At 42.5% G+C, this 24,375-nt stretch overlaps 1 long non-coding RNA gene across 1 annotated transcript; it reads left to right on the forward strand.

The window, feature by feature from the left end:
• The first annotated feature begins 2,455 nt into the window (after positions 1–2,455).
• Positions 2,456–24,009, forward strand: LOC127031656 (uncharacterized). Its single transcript, XR_007768589.1, has 3 exons — positions 2,456–2,657; positions 17,155–17,303; positions 20,852–24,009. It is a non-coding gene; the product is annotated as an uncharacterized LOC127031656 (long non-coding RNA).
• Positions 24,010–24,375: the final 366 nt, after the last annotated feature.

The raw sequence follows: 24,375 nt of genomic DNA on the forward strand, positions 1-24,375 counted from the left end.
TCCTAGACTGATCCACCAAACAAAACTCCTTTGCAAAGATATTATTTTCAGCCTCTGATTTCAGCCCATTCACAAAATGACATCATAGAACAACAATGAACCACTGATAAAGATGACAGTTGGAACCAACACTGTGAATACCTTGGGATATAAATGAGAATGAACAAATAAATACATTGATTCTTGTTGTCAGACGCCACCGTTGCAGTGCTGTGTTCTATTCAATGTTGATAACAGTCTACTGCATGCCTGTGTTCCTCCTGTGCGCTGCCCTGGCTCTGCGCAGGTTGCTGACACAGCAGACCCCAAGAAAACCCCCAATGACCACAAACTCCGTTAAGGTACGAAGGCACCCAGCCAGGTGTATTGCCAAATGAAACACAGTCTCTAGCTCTCTGGATCAGAAGTCTACAGCTCTGCTAGTACATATGTGCTCCCTGACGATGGACGGAGCTCAGTCAGAGACGGGACAATCCACTGCCCCCTGGGCTGGACAAAGACACTGCCCCAGGGATGCATTCTTATACACAGGTACAAACTAGTTACACATCACTCCTGACGTATTGAGCTACAACCCCCCTACGTAGCAAGGTGCCACCTCTCACCTTGTACATGTTGGTTCGAACAAAACAATTCTATCCATCATATTACCCTTTTGCCCCTGTCTTTAGGATGAGTCAGCTTGTTCCTTGTTATGTGTGTGGAATGTGCAATTATAGGAGTGTTCTGATATCTCGAGTGGCCAGTACCTTTGAGGTATGTGTAGTTTTGCAACATCAGCCCTTTCTTTGCCAGCTTCTGTGAGCAGGGCCTGCCTCTGGCTCACAGCTTAACTTTGCGTTATGTTAACAAAGTCTTGACCTTTACTTTAGTTCAGGCCTTAGGCCTCATACTGGGCCTCTGATAAGAGTTTATGTTTCAGGGCCTCATATTACTACAATTCTTGTTCACATACTTCTCTCTCTTCTGAGGGTGCCTGTCGTTATAGCACAGGAGTGCCAACTGCATTAATTAAATGACACAGCACAGCTATGTGATTAGTTTCTCTGCTCCACCTTTGGTTAATGAGTGTGTATCTATATAACTGTGCAGGAAGAAACTACCTTGGAAAAGGAAGGCATCATCAGGTCTTATTGCATATAAACTGAGCTGAACAGATCGTGGTCAGGAAGGAATTTCCCCCCTGGCATCTTATGTTTTTTTGTTTCATTTGTCTCGAGGATGCTCTGATAGGCTCAAGTGAGTAATCATCTTTGGGCTTTTCTTTCTTCTCATCATCTTCACTCTTTTCTTGTCAGTTGTCATATTTCTGAAGTTCCTGAATTACCTTGAGTGTGATGGTGATGAATATGCCCTGGGGAACAACTATTTTATAAAGGGTTTTGCTTAACATGGAACCAAAAGGATCTGGCTTCTTCCCTATACGCTGCCTTCTCCGCTCTACAGAGATAACCCCAGCCTTAAAATGTGCAGAAACCAGGCAGGTTAAACCAAGACCAAAGGAGCGTAGCTGGTAGTCATAGGTATGTGAGGACGGGAGGAATTTTATTATATTCCTAGTTAATGAGATCACAATATTCAGAAAGCATGATTGTCATTGAACCTGTTGCAGCACTTAAGAAAAGATCCAGGAAAGCCTGTGCTTAGATAAGAGAACTAAATAATAAATGAAATAAGGCGCCTTTTCTTTGCTTTCGTCAGCTATCAGTCCCCAGTGACATGAATCAGTTTATAAAGGGCTGACAGGGATTAGTTTTTAAACTGTGTAAGATTTATTCTGAGCAAGGACATGAAGAAATGACCAAAGCTTAAATTAACAGTAGCCTTGCAAATATGTAATTAGTAGAGAAGTATGCAATGTTCAGCAGAAAGCATGTGTGGTTCATGAACAGCTCATGATCTGTGTACAGATCGGTTATCACAAGACAGATATAATAAATCAGTCACAGAGTGTGTGACATGATGCAGAATAGAAGGTGCATGCAGCAGTCTGTTTTAAAATGTGTATGTAAGCTGATTCATAATTTTGTACTTTGGATGTGTGGTGTATCCTGTACCCACCCCACTACATGTGAGTCTGATCAGCTCTATGTAGTTCTACTATATGCAGGGCTGGCACTACCATTTAGGCGACCTAGGCAATGGCCTAGGGTGCCAGAATTTTGGGGGGGGCGCTATTTTGCCAGGGAGGCAGCACGTGGGTCCGGTGGACCTACGGCAGTCATGCCAGCGGACGCTCCGCTGCTGGAAAGGCTCCGGTGGAGCTGCCGCAGTCATTTCGGCGGATGGTGCGCTGGTCTAAAGGCTCTGGCGGACCTACCGCAGTCATGCCTGTGGCAGGTCCACCGGAGCCTTTAGACCAGCGGACTGCCCGCTGGCATCACTGTAACAGCTCCACTGGAGCCTTTCCAGCAGCGGACTGTCCGCCGGCATTACTGCGGTAGGTCCACCGGACCCGCAGTGGGCGACGAAATGGCCGTCCGCCTAGGGCGTCAGAAACCCTGGCGCCGCTCCTGACTATATGCCAATACAGAAACCCAAGAGATAGGTTTGGAATTGAGCTGAGTTCTTCGGAACCAAGAGGTTAAGGTCTCAGAGGGATCCCAACAAGCTGAAAGTCAAGGTTCTGCTAAGGTCAGGAAACTGACAAGTGGCTGGTAAGTGTCTTTCCGGTCTATGTATGAGATATCCTGAACTGTGGGCCCTCAGTGACACTTTCCCACCTGCCAATGCTAATACAAATCTAGCAGCTGTCTAGATAGACATGTCGTGATATACGTTGAACATGTGGTTTTCTGGCTTCCCAGCTCACAAATCATCATTATCTTGTGTATCCATTTGATAGTTTCCATAGTAAATGCAGCAGAATAGGCTGAAGAAAGTTGTGGGGTTCATTAATGATTGCATGGCAACTTCCACTTCAGGCAATTGAATTCTGTTTAACGTAAATGGCCTCTGCAGTTTTCTTTGCCTAGAGCTTTTTGCCCAAATTTGCTGTCCTGCCACTTCTATGTAGCATTACCATGCACTGTTAGATGCCGCTTTGCACCCCAAGAGTTGGCAGCATTTCACTGATGGATGAAGTCATCCTTATATATCTCCCTTACTTATCTCATAAAAGTATTGCAAGACTTAATAAACAATGGTAAGGCTCTCTGAGATTCACAGTGCAGCATCTTGGAAGGGCTGATGAAATCAGAGTCCCTTTAAAACAAAACAAATGTAAAAGCACAGAGAAAAACTCATTATTTGTCATTTATATTATGGGTTTGAAGTCTGATTGTTCTATATAACCTTATAGTCAGTGATAGTCTCTTCCCAAAAAGTTGCCTCTGCCTGTATCTGCATCCTTATTGTATCCTCACAGTCTGATTTCTTTATTTAATCAGCAGAAAAAGTGTAGTTTATGCTATAAAAATGAATGGAGATATCCTATCTCCTAGAACTGAAAGGGAGCCTGAAAGGTCATGAAGTCCAGCCCTCTGCCTTCACTAGCAGGACCACATACAGATTTTGCCCCAAATCCCTAGCTAGCCCCCTCAAGGATTGAGCTCACAACCTTGGGTTTAATAGACTAATGCCCAAACCACTGAGCTACCCCCAGTACTACAGAAACATTATACCTGCAGAAGAGCAAACAGCACCCAGTTTTACCATATCTACTGTCCCCTGATTACCAGTAAAATTCTGGCTCCAGAATCCTTTTTCCCTTTGCAAGTTTGGCTGGCATTGATGTCATGTCAGGCTGAGCTTATGGTGCTGAGAAGTTTTCAGTACCATTTAGCATGGGAGGCATTACCGGAAAATGAATGAGCAGGATTCAAGATGTTTTTCTGATCCTTGCCACAATTTAAGATGCCAGTGAAGAGACGGCATCATCCCCAGAGGAGAATGGAGTTAACAAAGCTATCCAAAGGAAGAGAGAAATGTGCCAAATGGCAGATAATGAAGCCAATATAAAAAAATTTGTTTGAATAAAAAAAGCAGTAAAAAATGCACTTAATTAGCTAATGCACTGAATTCTGATGCACATGTTCTCTGTGTCCCTTTATTCAAGCTTAAAATGAGGAAAATACTGGGAGTTTCTCAGGCAGAGTAAATTGGTGACTGCAGAGAAATGAAATCTAACATTAGACATATGGGGGACTACAAAAATATCCTCTGGAATGGATTTTTCAAATTCAAGGCCAAATGGGAGTTTGGACTGAGTGAGATCCGCAGGATGTGACCTTCTCATTTATTATGATTTACATGACAGCAGCCTCTAGAAGCAATAACTAAGAAGAGGGTCCCATTGTCCTCAGCACTTTATAAACACAGTGAGACAGTCCCCGCTCTAAAGCATTTACAATCTACATAGACAAGACAGAAAAAGCGAAAACACAGCAGGGCCAGGAGTAGAATGCAGGTGTCCTGGCTCCCACACCACCATCCTATTCGCTAGACTGTGCAGCCTCTTAACTTGTCTGGGAATTTGGAAACTGTCATTGCTCTAGGTAGGCTGTTAAGAAGATGAGGCTGGGAGGCTAGCAATTTCCTTACAGCTGTGAGCTCATTAAATTGGAACATTTCTTATCACTGACAGCAGTGAGTCAGGGCAGACTGGTCAGCTGCAAAGAATTAGAATCGCAAAGGTGTGATAATTTGCAGCATTAGAATGATTAAACCAACATGCTAACAGCATTATATGTCACCTGTGATGTACACTCCCGGGGGGGGGGAGCTTCATGGAGCAGCATTGTAATTTATTAGCCTGTTGTTTTGGAACACCTGAGGTCACTCACACTTGAATTCTACCTGTGTCAGGTAGGTACATATATTGTCCCCATCACCATAGTACCTGAGTGCTTCTCACTCTCACCTGTGCAAGGTAGGGCAGTGCTATTAGTCCAGTTTTACAGAGGGGGAGCTGAGGCACAGGGAGAGACCAAAGGTCACACAGGGAGTCTGCAGTAAAACAGGGAATTGAACTCAGGTCTTCCAACTCCCTGGGTAGTGCTCTAACCACTGGACAATCCTTCCTCTCTTGAAGACACTTGTCCTACTTCCAGATTATGGACACCTTGAGAGCCATCCCTTGCTACTCAGAAGCAGCCCAAGTCTGGAAGCGATTGTGTGTACAGAGACAAATGGGCTGGAAATATCTCATAAGTTGAGATCGCTGGTTTCATTCATGAACATAATTTAAAAATGACATGTTATTAACTTGTCATTGCACTCTGCATCCCAAGTAATGAGTATGTCACACATGCCCAGATGGGCATCTCAGTCACTGATGCATCACTTCTTCACTTTGGGAGTGATTTTCATTTACACTTAGGCCACTTTACATGACTCTGGTGATTAGAATATGAATATTAGGCCCTCAGCAGTCCATCCTATTTTAAAACTAGGTAAAACAGCTGGCTCATAATAAGCAAATAATTTGAGCAGAAGAACATTGCATTCCCTTTTCAGGTTGAATTTGGGAAGCTGCAGTTTACAGAAATAGCTATAAGTCCATAATAGCTGGCTTGGCTCTGGGCACCACTTTTATGTTGGTGCAATCCTCCTAAAGCATCTTACTGTTATTGATAATCACAGCTTATTACTTGCATATTTTAAGGGACTTTGATTCTTTAAAGATTCTGAGCTTCACATAGATCATGTGATGAGTGTAAAAAAATGCAGGTTTCCAATGCCCATGTAAATCTGAGTTTAAGATGAAGACTCCTGCTGGCCAAGTTTATCACCCTGAGCTTGAACTGAACACAAGCCAAATATGTCTGAGGTTTTAAGGAAACATATGAACATTAGAGTATGAAAAATTATCAGTGTTCATATAAAAGTTTTCATGGTTTCATTTTGGACACATTCACGTCTCTGTATTGTGTTTTAATGCAAAAACATAAGAAGTGTCTGAACATTCCATTTTCAAAGCCACTTATTATTTAAGATGAGTCTGTTTTCTCTCAATAATAGCCTTATTTTTGCAGAGAGACCTACCTCCTGGGTTTGACTGGAAATTGATGGAAAAGCCTTCAAATAGCAAAGGCAAGATCATTTCTGCAGTATCAAGACATAGTTTTGGTTTTTTTTACTACTCCCTCCCAAAAGGAGGAAAGTTCATAGTTTCCAGACCAAAAGAGATTTGGATAAACAATCAGATTTTTGGACCTTTTATGTCCTAGCCTGTACCTCAAACCTATAAAGGGCCTCCCATTATTAGTGGAAGAATCAGAAAAAAAAAAAAAAGAGAACTTCCTGGAAAGTTATATGTATTTCTGCTTTGAATACCATGCAATGCACCTTTTATCATTTTTTACAATGATGTAACAGGACACTGATCAGAGGAAGAAGAGCCCCTCCTCCTCTCCAATATGCTCCCCCAGTTCAGGCACTTTTGTGTTAGTTTAAATATGAAAAAAGAAAAAGTAATGTAAAGGATTCTTCCCCTTCTAAACCAAATGCAAGTACAATTAGGCTTCCTTCAGCCAAAGTCCCGGCATGAGGCATGGCAGCCTTCAGCCAAAACCAAAGACAATGTTGGCAATATGGCTCATTTCACCCAAGCTCCAGAGTCAGTAAGACTTCCACTCCCCTCTCTGCCCAACCCACCTTCCTAAAGAACTTCTTCCTAATTTTCACTTCCCGAGTCAATTCTAGCATCTCACTCCTCAACTTTCTTATAGAATGTGAGAGGTAAGGAGGATGGCAAATTAATTCATTCCTTACAGCTGGTCCAACCCTGTTATTTCCCCACACCCTGCATTCAGGGGAGGCAGCTGTGGTCCATGCTCCAAACAGAGGGAGGAGGTTTACCTTTTCCTGCCAATCTTAGCCCCTCCCTCCCCCCGGGGTACACTGTCTGACCTGAGTGAAGAAGGGAAAAGTTGATCTTAGCAATAAAATTGCTTTTTCCAGTTACTGAAATTTAGGTGGTTAGGTTTTTTTTTCTCCATTTCACATATATATGCTGTAATATTTCACGTTCAGTATGTATGTGTGCTATAATCCCTTATTGATAGCTTCCTAGGTACGTACACACACACACACACACACATATATAAAAGCTGCTTTACTGTGCAGAAACTGCTCAGTGTAGACAAGGCCTAATACAGACTCTATCTGAGTTGAAGTTGATCAGAGGAGTAAAGAGAAAGAAACTTGATAGGGCTAAAAGCAGCCTGTATCACAGACAGTCTGGCAGACCTGGTTGGAACAATTTTTCATCAAAATGAAATTTCTGTGAGTTCTGCTGTTTGGAAGCCAACAGGCTTCATGGAGACATGTCATTTTCCACACAACTTTCAATTGGAAAGTTTTTGGGTCGAGGGCACAAAGAGAAATTCGATTGCCATGTGGGAGACCCAAGTTCAAGCCACTGATTTGGAGTGAACTGGTCTGAAAAACACAGCTCTAAATCAGGCAGAGGAGGGACTTGAACCTGGATCCCCGTCTCCTAGGCCAGGGCCTTAACTGTACAGATTAAAGTTTAGAGAGGCTCCCTCATTAGGGACATACTATTATGAAAACAGGAATTTTCAGATGTGCCTTAGAAGCAGAGGGGGTTGAGAACATAGGGAATCTATGGACAACAGTTCACCATGGAGGCTGTCTAGATTTTTTTAATGGAAATTTTATTCCTTCCTCATTCACTGGTTTGTTGTTTAATGAACTCCAAAATCAACTAGCAGGCTACAGAGTGGGATATGCACCCGTCTGTCTCTGCCATAATTCCATTTTTGGTCTAGTTTTCATCCAATGCCTCACAAAAACCACATTTTGAACCTCAAAAGTTGCTGCAAAACAGACTTGTTGCCCTCTGCTGAGCTGTAGCGGCAAGCCCCAAGTGGTTGCACATAGTTTACTTCATTGCATATTTCAACGGAGAAGTGAAATTTTCTAGAGCAGAATGTTTCACTTTTTATCAATTTGAAATGTTTTTGCCACTTACATTTCTCAGTAAATTATTCCCGCATGATTAAATAACCATGCTTTGTTAATTCATGCTGATTTTTGCATTGGAACCCTTAACGGCTTGCCAACTACAGAACCAGTTTCTCCTCTCTTGGTTTTCACACCTCAACTGCTAGAACAGGACCTCATCCTCCCTGATTGAACTGACCTCGTTATCTCTAGCTTGCTTGCTAGCATATATATACCTGCTCCTGGAAATTTCCACTACATGCATCTGAGGAAGTGGGTATTCACCCACGAAAGCTCATGCTCCAAAACGTCTGTTAGTCTATAAGGTGCCACAGGATTCTTTGCTGCTATCCACATGGTTCCCCAAATGTGTCTTTATATTTCAATGAAACGAACCACCAAGAAGGCAAAAGAAATGAAGACAAGTGAGATTGCTCTTAATATTTTCTTGGACTGTCTTTGAATTTTAATCTCCACTAACTGAGCATTTGTAGCTGAAAACATTTTAAAACAGTGCTTTGATTTAAAAGAAGGATGTCATGTATTTGAACATCAGAATAAATAACTCACCAGTTTGCAAGAGGAAAATTAAAGAAAACAGTAACTCTTATTTCTGCAGTATCAATAAATAAAGAAAAGAAAACAAAGCTACAAAAAAGTGCTCTGTTTTCCTGGCACTTCATTTGCAGTCAACTAAATCATATTGGGCAGACCCTTAGCTAGTGTAAATTGCCACAGCTATGTTGATTTCAATACAGCAATGGCAGTTTGCCCAGTAAGGTCCAGAGTACTACATAGTCACGCTGATGCTATTGATGATGTAGTTGTACAAACAAAAGCCCTGATCCTGAACACATTTAAACACATACATGTACTCCTGCTGGTAGTAAATATTGATTACCCATTGAAATCAATGAGACTGCTCATGTGAGTAAAATTACACATGAGCTTCACTGTTTGCAGGATTAGGACCAAAGAAGTTAAGAAGAATCATGTTCCCTAAAGGGGAAAATAGAGGGAAACCAGAAAGTTTCAGTGATAGAACATGGCATAATTGGGCATAATTTCAAGACAATTGGGTCGCAGTTGACACATAATTAACAATTCTGCTGGTGTTGCACAACCCAGAAAAGACTCCAGTTTGGTCTCTCACAGTGCTGCTGTTCCTATGAGATTGACAAGAATAAAATATTATTTCTGTGGCTAATCTACGCAGATGCAACTCTAAATGCACAAAGAGAGCAGATCTTCTGAAAAGATGGCTTCAGAGGTGAATATCAGAGTACATTCATCACTTCTAGTGACTAGCTAAGAATAGTTACATTATATTTTATTTATTTGTTACTAGGCCTGCTGGAAAATTTTCCCTTGAGACTTCCCACCTTGTTGAGACAATTGTAAGCTGCTCACAGATAATTCACAAACAGAAACAGAGGCCAAATTCATTGAATAAAATCATTCACTGCATATTATTTGCTCTGCTCTAAAAGCAGGTTGGAAGCAGCTCTGAATATGTAGGATCCCTGTCATTAATACCATGGTAGCGCCTGGAGGCCTCCACCATGATCAGGACCTCATTGTGCTTGGAGCTGTACAAAACATATCGAGATCGCTCTTTGAGCAGGGACTTACATTCTAAATGGACATGACAGACAAAGGGCCAGTGGCAAAGCCAGGTCCAGACTGGTCCATAACAACCACAAGACACCAACCTAGTCCAGGATTAACTTAGCCTGGGGGCATCCCAACTAACACTGACATTCCCACTTTCCACACTATGCCAGCAACTAGGATGGTGTATAATGCCCAAGGTCCAAGTCCCTGTACTGATTGCACTCCACTCTGGGATCACCCATTCTCTAACATGATCTTCCCTGGGCTACATATTCAGATTTTTGCAGACAAGCCATGTCAGTGGCACAGCACAAGATGCCCTACCCTGAGGATTTGGCCCTGAATTTGTCAAGAACGCACAGCTGGCTGGATCTCCAATACTTTGTTAAAAATTTCAGTTAAATATATTGACTAGGGATGTCATGCCATCAAAGGTGGGATCATGATACATTAACAGGACCTGAGGGGAAAGGATTCAGGCGGATTTGCAGCAGTCTCTCAGTACACTTCTCAGTGCAAGGGCAGCCAATTGCAGAAAGTTCCTGCTTCCACCAGACTATAAACTGAAATTGAATTAAATCAGCAGAGTACAGACTTTCTGCAGTACCTTAATTTACTTCCTTAGTGAGTACAAGAGACATGTGATTAGTCAGTTTCTTTTGTATCTATGGCTGCCTTAATTTTGATGTAAGAAGAAAAAGCAGCCACTGCTGTTGATAGAATGTGTTTACTTGTAGCACAGTGATGTTTCCTGTCCCTTCCTTTTAATAGTTGCCACACAATTATTCTCCTTCTTTTCCCAAAGTAATTCTCCCAGAATAGATAAACATCTTTCCTTTGTTGCAACGAGCCACTTTTGTTATTTGCAGAGGGCTGATTGAAACTCCATTTCCTGATGACACCAGTCTGAACTCCACTAGTAACAAATTTACAATGGAAATGGGCTTGATTGAGCTTCTTCGTGGTGAAAAATAGAACATGGCTGATGATGATAGTAATTACTGAAGCTGAGTCCTGGACTGATGTTTTCTCAGTTAGAACAATTTTGCTTCAGTAAAAGATTGACATTTATCAATGTGAAGTGCACTTGATAAAGTTGGTCATTTTCATTTGCGTCTCTAGTGACATATTTTATACAAACTACTTGAAATATTTAATTGAAGAGATGACATACTTCCTTTCCTCACTGGGCCTCTGCCTTATTCAGTGCGCAAGATGGATGTGCTCTAGGGAGTGTTCATGGCTGTACAGTGAAGGAGGCTGTTGTCGGTAAGACCCCTGCCTCAGTTATTGCAGAAGGTGTTAGAACCTGCTCACAGGAAGGTTCATTTGGTTTCCATAGGCCACTGTGGAACATCAGAGGACACAAGACTTTGTTGATTGCCTCCCCCTCCTTCCGAGTCGCTCCACTCGCTCCCCCCACAAAGAGGAGACATGGACTCATCCCATCAGCTTGAATTCTGGAGGAAGGGAATAAAAATCCTAGACAAAAAACCCCAAACCTATCTTTATGCTGCTTGGACTCTGAGGGCTAAGGCTTACTAAGCATATATCCCCAGTGCTTGGCCTGGGTGAGCCCTTAAGGACAGCTGCAATTTGCTTATTATAGACGTGTCTACCACAGAGACTGGCAACCCTTGGAATGTGGCCCAACAGGGAAATTTGCTGGGTGGCCGGGCCAGTTTGTTTACCTGCAGCATCAGCAGGTTCGGCAGATTGCAGCTCCCACTGGCCATGGTTCTCTGTTCCAGGCCAATAGAAGCTGCTGGAAGTGGCAGCCAGCATATCCTTCAGCCCACGCTGCTTCCCGCCGCCCCCAATGGCGTGGACCGGCAAACCACGGCCAGTGGGAGCTGCAATCGGCCGAACCTACCGGTAAACAAACCAGCCCAGCCCATCAGTGGATTTCCCTGGCGGGCCACGTGCCAAGGGTTGCTGACCCTGGTCTACCATCTCTTGGAACCTAAGGCCTGGGCTACACTGGGGGTGGGAGGTGTGTTTTGAACTAAGATACACAACTTTAGCTACACTGTTCGCGTAGCTGAAGTCAAAGTATCTTGCTTCGACTTACCTGGCTGTCCTCATGGTGGCGAGTCGACTGCCAAGGCTCCCCTGTTGACTCCACCTGCCGAGGTGGAATACAGGCATCAAAATTCGGGGATCAATTTATTACGTCTGGATGAGATGCGATAAATTGATCCCTGAAACATTGAACACTACCCGCCGATCCGGCAGGTAGTATAGACATACCCTAAGACTGTAATTCATTTGTGTGTGTGCTTACCTGCTTTAACCTGGTAAATAATTCTTGTTTCTTTTTCTTAGTTAATAAATCTTTAGTTGGTTTATTATAGGATTAGCTACAAGCATTGTCTTTGGTGTGAGCTCCGGGGTTTAACTGAACTGGAGTAAGTAACTGGTTCTTTTAGGACTGGGAGTAACCTGTCTATTGTTGTGATTTTTGGTGTAGGGGATCCATCTATCACAAAGGCAGGCTCACCTAGGTGGCAAGATAGACCAGAATCCCCCAGGACTCCATTTTAAGGCAGTTATAGTGCATGAGGAGTTCACACTTGATGTTTGGCTGGTGGAATCTAAGTATAGAATTCAAACTCGGTTTGGGGTTTGGGCCCTGATTTGTAACAGTCTGCCCTGAGTTTGGCACTCATGCTCTTGAACCACTCCAGACAGCTTGATAAAATGTATTGTGTGTGCAGCAAAGAATCCTGTGGCACCTTATAGACTAACAGACGTTTTGGAGCATGAGCTTTCGTGGGTGAATACCCACTTCCTCAGATGCATGTGTGTGTGTGTGTGTGTGTGTGTGTAATTATATAACAAAAATGCAACAACAGAGTGGGGTTAGGTGGGCATGAGCCCATATCCTAAGTTGTTTTTTTAAAGTGAATCTCCTAAATTGGCTCATTCTCAGATCACTCCTACTCACTGTTGTGCTGGCTTCCCTTGCATTTAGTCACCCACATGCCAACAGAATTCATATAGGTGACGCTTTCTCCCATTTGTGAAAATGGGAGATTGGAGGCAGTGCTGAAATAAAATAGCCTAGAAATGTAAAAACTGCCATCTAAAGCCTTATGATTCAGGACATGAGCCAGCCACATACTGTCTGGGGTTAGGGAAAGACTTGGGCAGGTTATTCCATGATTGGTCTTAATGGAGACTCCTTCACCTTCCTTTGAACCATACTCCCAAAGGAAGAACAAATAGGAAAGTTTGAGTTTCTTCTCTCTTATGTGGGTTAATCATTCTAAGGATCAGCTGGAACCCTGACCATTGACCTGAAGATCTAGCCTTTTTTGACCACTCTTGCTGGAACTGCAATGCCTTAAGGTTTTTTATGGGCATCAATAAAGTGAATATTTGCAATGTCTTAGCTCCATAGGCTAAAATACATAGAGCGATACATGTTGTTATTTTCAAGTTTCCAAGAGTATATTTACTGTAAAATAGTGCAACCATTTAAAGAATAAACAAGAAATTGCAATCCATAAAAAGTTCCTGACAGTCTTCTTAAATTGGCCCACCTACTTCTCAATTTAATCCAAAATTATAGCTGCTCTTGTCAGTCTCTGAAATATTTCACAACATTTGCAATATTCACACCCTTTGCTTTGTGCCTTTCCACTACGGCATTTTTTCCATCTCCATGTAAACTTATAATCACCTGCCAACCTCTACACAGAGAGACTGGAATATTCACAATGTTTAGTGCTTTTAAGCTGCTCTGTACCAAAGTCTATAAATGGCACAGGCATTGCCTTTTCCAATTTGCTCTAACAAAGCCCATATTCAGTGTTGGTGAAAAACTCATCCCCAGCCACCTCTTTGTGAGATTTGGCTCTAGCACTTCAAATCTTCTCCCCAGACTAGGCTGGTCCTACAGCTGCTCTTTCCAGACTGCTTAGCCCACATCTTCAATCTTCTCCCTCCAGAGGGATCCTCCCAGCTCCAGTTGGGTTAGTGAGCAACCTGTCTGAATGACTCAGAAGAACCAAGTGGACCCTTTTCTCATTTGGATCAACATCTGCTGTCAGGCAAATATTCCCATTCTGTTATAAGAAAGAAAAGACAGGCTTTAAAATATGGCAGAGATCTAAATGGAGCTAAACAGTGACTTGTGTACTGTCTTTTCCACATCTGGAATGTTTCCTAGGCTTGCTTCTGTTATCTGAGCTGGTGAAACAAGACAGACAAGTTAGATACTGACTTATATTGACTTAGAAAAATATAAATAGGTATATTCAAAGTGTCAGCTAGCCTCAAGCAAGCCTCCAATTTTCTTGCCCACTTTAGCAACAAAAGTGACTATACTACATGACCTATGAGGGAAGATTGAAAAAATTGAGTTTGTTTAGTCTGGAAAAGAGAAGACTGAGAGGTCTTGATAACAGTTTTCAAATATGTAAAAGGTTGCTACAAGGAGGAGAGAGAGAAAAAAAAATTGTTCTTAGCCTCTGAGAATAGGACAAGAAGCAATGGGCTTAAATTGCAGCAAGGGCGGTTTAGGTTGGACATTAGGAAAAAACTTCCTAACTGGCAGGGTAGTTAAGCACTGGAATAAATTGCTTATGGAGGTTGTGGAATCTACATCATTGGAGATTTAAGAGTGAGTTAGACAAATACCTGTCAGGAATGGTCTAGATCAGTGCTTCTCAAAGCCAGTCAGCTGCTTGTTCAGGGAAAGCTCATGGCAGTCCAGGTCGGTTTGTTTACCTGCTGCATCCACAGGTTTGGCCGATCATGGCTCCCACTGGCCACGGTTCGCTGCTCCAGGAAGGGTGGCCAGCACATTCCTCGGCTCACACCACTTCCTGCAGCCCCCATTGGCCTGGACCACAGCCAGTGGGAGCTGCGATCAGCCAAACCTGTGGATGTGGCAGGTAAACAAACCAGCCTGACCTGCCAGAGGCTTTCCCTGGACAAGCAGTGGCCTGACTTTGAGAAGCACTTGTCTAGATAATACTTAGTCCTGCCATGAGTGCAGGGGACAGGACTAGATGACCTCTTGAAGTCCCATCCAGTCCTAGGATTCTAAATAGATTGCAGGCTCTTTGGGGCTGAGACCGCCTATTTGGTCTGTGTTCGCACAGCACCTAGCACAATCCTTGACTGGGGCTTCTAAGAGTTAACACAATATAAATAATAATTAATAAATACTGTACTTGCTATTTTGGGTAAGCAGTAAGGTGCTATAAAGGTACCAGTTTAATAGCATTTTAAATGAAAGTTCTCCATCTTAATACATGGAGCAGGCACAGTATAGATGATAGCCGTTGATGTTTCCTGCCAATCTTGATTATGAACAGAGGTTAAAAGACTTCTATCTAAATAAAGAAGCAGAGAAGCATTTTAAGGTATATTTATGAAAAATGCCTAAATGCAACACCAGAGAGTGACAGTTAAAAAGGGTTTTCAGCACATTGTGGATATTGGCTGCCATTGCCATCAGTAATGTGATAAGATTTGTGCCTGATTGACCTGCTCAATGTGGTAAGAATGAGAAACCGTGTTTACCCAGGTTCAAAGTATTCAGCGAGATAATGATGTTCTCTGAAATAAATGATTGGCAAAGGAATCCAATTGCTTTCCAGACATTAAGACTTTGGGTTTTGGATCACATTACACTGGGGAATCCAATCAGACCATTGATTTGCCAGCGAAGGGAATTAGCATTATCCACCATGAGTGTTAATTAAAACTAAAGGGATAATCTCTTTAAGGCTGCCTAAAGTTTAATACTTAATTGACAACACTGCACTGCCAAGTGAGACATTGCTGAAAATTGTGTCCAATTCAGAGTTTTATAATACTTAAGTATAATCAGAAACTGACTCAGAACTGAATCACACACCAGACTTAGGAGAAAGTTGGCTGCAGATCCAAATCTAAACTCTAGTTCTGGATCTTCTCTAGTATAAAACCTTGACTGTCTATTCTTTACTATATAGTTTCCTTGATAACTGATATTGGGTCTGATTATCATCTCTCAGGCTGGCTTTAAGCCAGTGTGATAATCATGTAATAATTATACCTCGCTTTTATCCAGAGCTTTCCCAGTGATTTACAAAGGAAGTAAGTATCAATTTTTCTATTTTACAGATTTGGAAACTGAGGCACAGAGCAGCAAAGTGATTTGACCAAGGTCATCCTGCCGACCAGCCTTTGAGGCTGAAATAGAACTCAGGTCTCCTAAGCCAGACCTCTATCCACTAGATAACACTGCCTCCCCAACTTAACTGCCTTCAGTGTAGGTACTGTAGACCTGAGTTCTATCCCAGCTCTGCAACTGACCTGCTGGGTGCCCTTGGACAAAGACACTTGCTTGCTCTGAGCCTCAGTTTCCCCATCAGTAAAATGGAAATACTGATGTTTATTTCCTTTGTAAATCACTTTGAGATCTATGGATGAAAAATGCTATCTAAGAGCTAGGTATTATTATTAATCCTGATTGGTGAGAAGCTTACAACCCTAATCATAAGAACATAGGAATGGCCACACTGGGTCAGAACAAAGTTCCAAAGGAAGCAGTTCTGCAGAATTAGGAAGCACTTCTGCAGAAAAGGACCTAGAGGTTACAGTGGACGAGAAGCTGGATATGAGTCAGTGTGCCCTTGTTGCCAAGAAGGTTAATGGCATTTTGGGCTGTATAAGTAGGAGCACTGCCAGTAGATCAAGGGATGTGATCATTCCCCTCTATTTAACATTGGTGAGGCCTCATCTGGAGTACTGTGTCCAGTTTTGGGCCCCACACTACAAGAAGGATGTGGAAAAATTGGAAAGAGTCCAGCAGAGGGCAACAAAAATGATTAGGGGGCTAGAGCACATGACTTATGAGGAGAGGCTGAGGGAACTGGGATTGTTTAGTCTGCAGAAGAGAAGAATGAAGTGGGATTTGATAGCTCCTTTCAACTACCTGAAAGGGGGTTCCAAAGAGGATGGATCTAGACTGTTCTTAGTGGTACTTGATGACAGAACAAGGAGTACTGGTCTCAAGTTGCAGTGTGGGAGGTTTAGGTTGGATATTAGGAAAAACTTTTTATGAGTTACCTAGAGAGGTGGTGGAATCTCCTTCCTTAAAAATCTCTAAGGTCAGGCTTGACAAAGCCCTGGCTGGGATGTTTTAGTTGGGAATTGGTCCTGCTTTCAGCAGGGGGTTGGACTAGATGACCTCCTGAGGTCCCTTCCAATCCTGATATTCTATGATTCCATCCAGCCCAGTAACCTGTCTTCTGACAGTGGCCAGTGCCAGGTGCTTCAAAGGGAATGACCAGAAAAGATAATCAAGTTATCCATCCCATCACCCATTCCCAGCTTCTGGAAAACAGAGGCTAGGGAACATACCTACCCATCTTGGATAATAGTCTAACAGCTCTGCACATGGAACTGCCACTGAAGCCAACAGGAGTTTATCACACAGGATCAAGCCATAAGACTAACTCATTCAACAGCTTTTCGAGGTGGAGTGTTTTAACTCTGGGTTTAGCAATAAGAGTCCATCAGTGCCTGCTTTTCCTTGGATTTAAAGATGTGGGGAAAACTCAAATTCCAAAGCTTTTTGTTTGGGTTTCTACTAAACAGCCAGTATTTCAAAAGCTGATCTGAATTTTTTAGGTCTACAGAACGGGACTGGAAATCTCAAAAGAAGAGGCTTCCTTACAAGATTCCAGTTCTGACCCAAGAGGACACAGACTTTCTCAGGACTCCAGACTGGCTGGTGGCTGCTTTTGTTCCAGTCTGGAAACAAGAAAGGAAAGAAAACTGTATGTAAACTTCTCAGAATCTTCATGTAAAAAGGTTTGATTCAAGTTCTAAAAATAGGTGACACTCTGTGGTGTTCCTGATCATGTTCACTCAATTCACATAACTAATTATTTGCTAGTCATACACGGTGATAAAGTGATGGTAAAGCTTCATTCTGGAAGCAGCCTGTGGTCTCGACACCCCATGAGCCCATACCTGTCACATCATTAGGAGGTATCAGGCATTGGGAATGCAATGTGCACTTACAGCTGACCAAACCTTATTTCGCCGCACAGCACTATGCATCTACCGCCTGTTAATCTGTATAATGACAAACTGAACAGGATGTCTCAAGGGCTGCCATCTATACACAGACGTCATTAATGGCTCCAGCTTCTGTGAAAATGCCCCTGCTTTGGCCTGCCAGATTCTTTCCAACTCAGTAGTGCTTGGGAAAAAGAATTCTGTGTCTAATAATAAAGTGAAATAATTTTCTGGGTGAGAAAATGAGAGAATGACAAAAAATGTTAGCAGCAATGGGTGCAGACTATATGAAGGGCTAAGAGGGTATTAAAGATACTAAATTCACTTTCCCCAGACTACTGTCTAAGTCTTGGATTTTCCCCAACTCACACTGAACTTTTTAATGCAAAGCATTTTGATGATGAATGTTGTTTTACATATTTTCTCTCTGATGAAATAAGAGGCAATGCTCTGTGTATACCCGCAGCAAGCCAGGCCTACAGTGAGACAGCCATTTGTAGGTATCTTTAGTATCCCCTATTGCAGGGGAAGGCGGCACACGAGCTGATTGTCAGTGGCACTCACACTGCCCGGGTCCTGGCCACTGGTCTGGGGGAGCAGGCTCTGCATTTTAATTTAATTTTAAATTAAGCTTCTTATCATTTTAGAAACCTTTATTTACTTTTCATACCACAACAGTTTAGTTATATATTATAGAAAGACATCTTCTAAAAACGTTAAAATGTATTACTGGCACACGAAACCTGAAATTAGAGTGAATAAATGAAGACTTGGCACACCACTTCTGAAAGGTTGTCAATCCCTGCCCTATTGGATGACGTGGGCCTCCTCCAGAAGTCATGCATGTTCAGGCTGATGTATGCAAACATTTTATGGCCACACATGAGCCATGTGCATGCAAAACAAATGCAGATACATACAGAGCACAACACACATATTTTGATCTATATACATGCTATATCATGCACGTATACAGGATGGATGTGTGATGCATGTATGCATGCCCACTAGCTGACCAGGTAATTTCACAGTACCCTTCACTCACTACAGAGAAGGAACGGGCCACCACAGTTTTGCTTGCCAATATTCCTACTTGGTCATTGTTTATTAATAGACTGTACTAGAGACAAACAACAAAGAATTACACAAGCAGGTTTAACATTTAATTAACGGGCCATCCATCATTCCTTGAAAGCGTTTTACTTGCTGTCTAAGAAAAAACTACGATTTGTATATTACATCAGCAGTGTTTAACTAAGGGTCAGTTCCACCAGGAATTTATCACATATTCATTTAATAAATTATCACAATTTAAGACAAAATGTAGCAGATCACAGGGACATGGAGGGAAAGATCAGAGAGATTGTGGAATATAAAACATACAAAAACTAGATCATGGGCTAATTGAGTGGCTGCTTCACTTAAAAACAAAGATTTATTTAAAATATACCATGGGAAGGCAATTACAGGAGATGGTTTTGCCCCATGTAACATCTGGTACAATATTCCCTTGCTTGCTAAGGCTAGCGAGAGAACCAAGCTGAGACATTCACAGGCAGAGTTTGTACTGAACTGGAACTTTCCCAGCGTTCAGGGTTTTCAGAACCCAAGTACTGGTTTGGGTGAGTGTTAGAAATCCAGGAGATGCAAATCTGAATTTTCCTAAAGTACAAAAGATGTGTGGTTTTAGAGGCGGGGGCCGAGATTTGGGGAGAATTCCTCCACGTTCTGAAGCTTTTTAACATTGTTAGTGGGGAAAAGTAGAAAGGTAGAAGTCTTCTGTTCCTCACAGTCCTCTGATGCCAATTTTTAATCCACTGTTTTGGTGTCCAGTCTACTTCCTTCTTAACAAAACATATATATCCCATTCAACCCCAAATACTTAAATTTGGTATCATAAGCCATGCACAACCTACACCTATGTTTTCCATTCTCATTATAAATACCATAAACACTCTCAGAGGCTCTCATAAAACAGAGGTGTTATCTTCAGGACATAAGGCTCATGAACCTCGAAGACTAAAATGAAATATTTACGTCATTTAAAAAAACATTGTTGCATATTCCCACACGTCTCACACAGACAAATTCAACCACCACCTGTTTGAACTTGTTTGCCAGGTCATCTGTTTGATTACTCACCACTTAGAGTGCCACCATTACCTTAATGTTTTCAGTTAGACCCTCAGCTCCCTGCAATCCGGAAACCAAAGTTTTCTGATATGTCATTTATTAAGAACACTGTAACCTGAATCACATCCTTCCACTTACTTAATACCCTTCGGTGTCTTTCCTTAAAGAAGTCTGACTTGAGTAAATCAAATCCATATATCCTGATGGTGTGAACCCCAGCACCTGCCTGTCCATCTCCTGGCTGAATCATAGCAGCGTGATGCTGACTCTCCCTGACATTTCTCTCTGGAAAACATTATTGCTAACTTCATGTTTGGTGCCACTTCTATCAGTCCAAAGCCCGAGATCTTTCCTCAGGTAAACTGTCATTGACTACTTCTTAAAGGGAAGTTCGGTGTGGTGTTCAGGAATCACTCTGGGCCCAAGCTGGTTCAAAACACATCCTCTGTATGCAATTCCAATACCTCTGCAGGGCCCTCCCCCAGGACTTTCTCTCTGGGAAGCTGCAGCAATTCAAGTTACAGTTTCCAATACCAAAATGGGATCAAGACCTCTCATTCACTAAGGACTATAGGATTTGGTCCAGTCAGAATAAATTGAAGGTTACATGTTGCCAAAACTATTTCAGATATTTCAATTTCACAACTTCACTCTTTCCTGCTTCCAATTCCCAACACGTATGTAAGTCGTTGGTTCACTGCTGGGTGATGAGTGTTGTTGGAGCAGAGAGCTCTAAGACATGTGCTTCTCATAGATGGAAAGAAATAATAAAGTCTTAGGCAGAAGTCCCTCACTTCTTTATTGCAACATATATGTGTCCGTCATATACCAGAACCCCAGTGTGCTAGGTGCTGTACAAACAGAACAAAAAGATGATCCCTGCCCAAGTATCTTGCAATACAAATGTAAGACAAGAGATGTCAGATGGGGGAGTATGAGAAAATAATGAGATTATTATGTAACAAGTGGGCATTAGAGGTTGGTATCATGGACTGACTGGAGGTGAGCATTGACAGCTCTGTAGCAAATGAGAAATGATTGGTAGGGTGGAGATTGGCCATGAAGGCCTTGAAACTGAAGACAAGCACTTCTTATTTCTGTATTCCCTTATTCAGTACATATGCCTTATTGTATTAAACATCTTGATATTTACTGTTTCCTTACCCAACAGGTCACAAGGAGAAGCAATCACTTCTTGCAAGATACCCTCCAAATTCTTATTTCTGGGAGTGGTCAGCTGCATCTAGATCCAACCAGAATGGAACCTTAAACCTGGAAGAGGATTATCTAACCCAAAGACATGGGGCCAGATCCTCATTGGCTGTTGTTCCATTTGTGGAGTGAAGAGAAGGGACAGGTGTCACATTATGGGAGCTGGGGATTCCCCTTGTGTAACAAAATCCTGAGGTGGCACAAAAAGCCAGCGTAGCCAGTTCTATCCCACTTCTTTGAGAATTTGAAATTAGAAGGCAGCTTGGGTGAAAGTGATCATGAAATGATGAGTTCATGATTTTAAACTAAAGGAATGGCAGGAGATAATGGAGTTCAAGAAGGCAGACTTTAGCAAACTCAGGGAGTTGGTAGGTAAAATTCCATGGGAAGCAAGTCTAAGAAGAAAACAGTTCAAGAGAGTTGGCAGTTTTTCAGAGACATTATTAAAGGCACAGGAACTATCTCACTGCTTAGGAAAGACAAGAAACATGGCAAGAGACCACACTGGCTTAACCAGGAGATATTCAATGATCTGAAACTCAATAAAGAGTCCTACAAAAAGTGGAAACTAGATCAAATCACAAAGGATGAATATAGACAAACAATACACGTATGTAGGGACAAAATTAGAAAGGCCAAGGCACAAAACGAGATTAAACTAGCTAGAGACATAAGTAACTTTAGAAAGACTTTTGATACTGACTCGCATGAACTTCTCATGAAAAACTAGGGAAAAACAATCTAGATGGAGCTACTATAGGGTGGGTGCATAAGTGATTGGAAAACCATTCCAAGAGAGTAGTTATCAGTGGTTCACAGTCAATGCAGAAGGGCATATCTAGTGGGATCCAGCAGGGATCAGTTCTGGGAACAGTTCTGTTCAATATCTTCATCAATGATTTAGATAATGGCATAGGGAGTACACCAGGATTTCTCAAACAGGGGTCGCCACTTGTGTAGGGAAAGTCCTGGTGGGCCTGGCCGATGTGTTTACCTGTCCCGTCTGTAGGTCCGGCCGATTGCAGCTCCCACTGGCCACGAATCGCTGCTCTGGGCCAATAGGAGCTGCTAGAAGTGGCGGTCAGTAAGTCCCTTGGCCTGCGCCACTTCCAGCAGCTCACATTGGCCTAGAGCAGCGATCTGTGGCCAGTGGGAGCTGCGATTGGCTGGACCTGTGGACGGGGCAGGTAAACAAACCAGCTCAGCCCACCGGGGACTTTCCCTGCACAAGCGGCGACCCTTAGTTTGAGAAACCTGGAGTACACGTATAAACTTTGTGGATGATACCAAGCTGGGAGGGATTGCTAGTGCTTTGGAGGATAGGATTAAAATTCAAAATGATCTGGACAAACTGGAGAAATGGTCTGAAGTAAATAGGATGAAATTCCATAAAGGACAACTACAAAGTACTCCACTTAGAGAGGAACAATCAGATGCATACAAAATGGGAAATGACTGCCTTGGAAGGAGTACTGCAGAAAGGGATCTGGGGTCATAGTGGATCACAAGCTAACTATGAGTCCAAAGTGTAATGCTGTTGCAAAAAAAGCAAACATCGTTCTGGGATGTATTCGCAGGAATGTTGTAAGCAAGACTCAACTCTCTGCTGATTAGGCCTCAGCTGGAGTATTGTGTCCAGTTCTGGGCACCACATTTCAGGAAATATTTGGACAAACTGGAGAAAATCCAGAGAAGAGGAACAAAAATGGTTAAAGGTCTAGAAGACATGACCTATGAGGGAAGATTGAAAGAATTGGGTTTGTTTAGTCTGGAGAAGATAAGACTGAGATGGGACATGATAACAGTTTTTGAATACATAAAAGGTTGTTTCAAGGAGGAGAGAGGTAAACTGTTCTCTTTAACCTCTGAGAACAGGACAAGTAACAATGGGCTTAAATTGCAGCAAGGGCGGTTTAGATTGCCAATTAGGAAAAACTTCCTGTCAGGGTGGTTAAACACTGGAATAAATTGCCCAGGGAGGTTGTGGAACCTCTATCATTGGAGATTTTTAAGAGCAGATTAGACAGACACCTGTCAGGGATTGTCTAGATCATTGGTCTGGAGCAGCGAATCGCGGCCAGTGGGAGCCCCGATTACCTGCCGCATCCACAGGTTCGGCCAAACAAACCGACCCGGCCCACCACGGGCTTTCCCTGTAAAAGCAGCGGACCAGCTTTGAGAACCCCTGGTCTAGATAATAGTTAGTCCTGCCATGAATGCGGGGGACTGGACTACATGATCTGTCAAGGTCCCTTTTAGTCCTATGATTCTGATTCCTCCTGCCCCATACGAAGCATAGGGGGCCGGCCAGTGGTGGGAGGGGGTGTGGCTGAAGCCTGAATTGCTCAGGCAAATTTGGGCTGCCACTAGCTAGAGCATCCTTCAGTTCCCCCACCTACTCTTTCCATATCTGCTGGGAGGGGCTCAGATATCAGAGGCTCTGGACCATCATGCCGATAAGGGGGAAAGAAAGTGGAAATGCTCACCGAATAACCATAATTTAGGTAGTATTATTGGTTAAAAAGAGAAGGATTACATCAGTCTGGACATCAGACACAATTAACTCTGTGCATCAGACCAAGAAGAAACATAGTAATTGACAGAGAGACCATTGCGTTTTAATTCCCTTCCCCTTTGAAAAATGAGTGTTGATGCTTATGAAAGGTAGCACTGTTCTTCATCACTGCAGCCCTCTGTTTCTCCCAGGAAAACACCACCACCGGCAGCAGCCCTGGAGCTGGTTATTTCATTTTTTTTTTCCATTGAGGGCTCTCAGCTTGATGCACAGACTTGCAGAACTAGACAGCTGGAATGATACCACTGGAAATTAGGGGCTCCAGATTTACACTAGGGTCATTCAGGAGTTGTTTGCATGCAGAGTTGTACCAGTTTAACTCAAGGTTTGATTGTAAAGAAATTGTTAAATCAGTGTGAAAGGCTGTGTGGACACCTTATTTCACTTGAAATCAGGTTTATTTTGGCTTAGTTGAAATTGATTAAGAACTAAACCAAAATAAGCCACTCAAGCCAAAGGTCAATTCTACGTTAGAAACTACTGCCAATAGAGCAATCTGAGGTATGGGAGTGATTTTTATGCAACATTTCATACTGGCAAAAGTGCTAGTGTAGACAGTTTTAACAGCTTTTGCCAATAGAGCACATTTCACTCACTGAACTGGTGTAATCTCTAATGTCAAAGGCACTTTTGCTTGTGTAAGCTGCATCTACATTAGAAGGTATTGTCAGTATAGCTATACAGGCTCATCTTTTCAATGCAGACCAAGCCTAAGTGTGTCCATACAGGAGCTTTGAACCAATTTAACCAGTTTAATAAACTGGTGCAAGATTGTATGTAGAGAAGTTCTGCTAGTAGATCTGGCCCTTTGTTTTCTTGAGATGTGCATTTTGTTTAGTGTCACTCTTTGGCAGCACATAGCATCTCAGAACCTTGTTAGGAAGCTGGATTTGGACCTGGTTATTAAA

The sequence above is a fragment of the Gopherus flavomarginatus genome, chromosome 11 (genome assembly GCF_025201925.1).
Source record: "Gopherus flavomarginatus isolate rGopFla2 chromosome 11, rGopFla2.mat.asm, whole genome shotgun sequence".
Lineage (NCBI taxonomy): Eukaryota > Metazoa > Chordata > Testudines > Testudinidae > Gopherus > Gopherus flavomarginatus.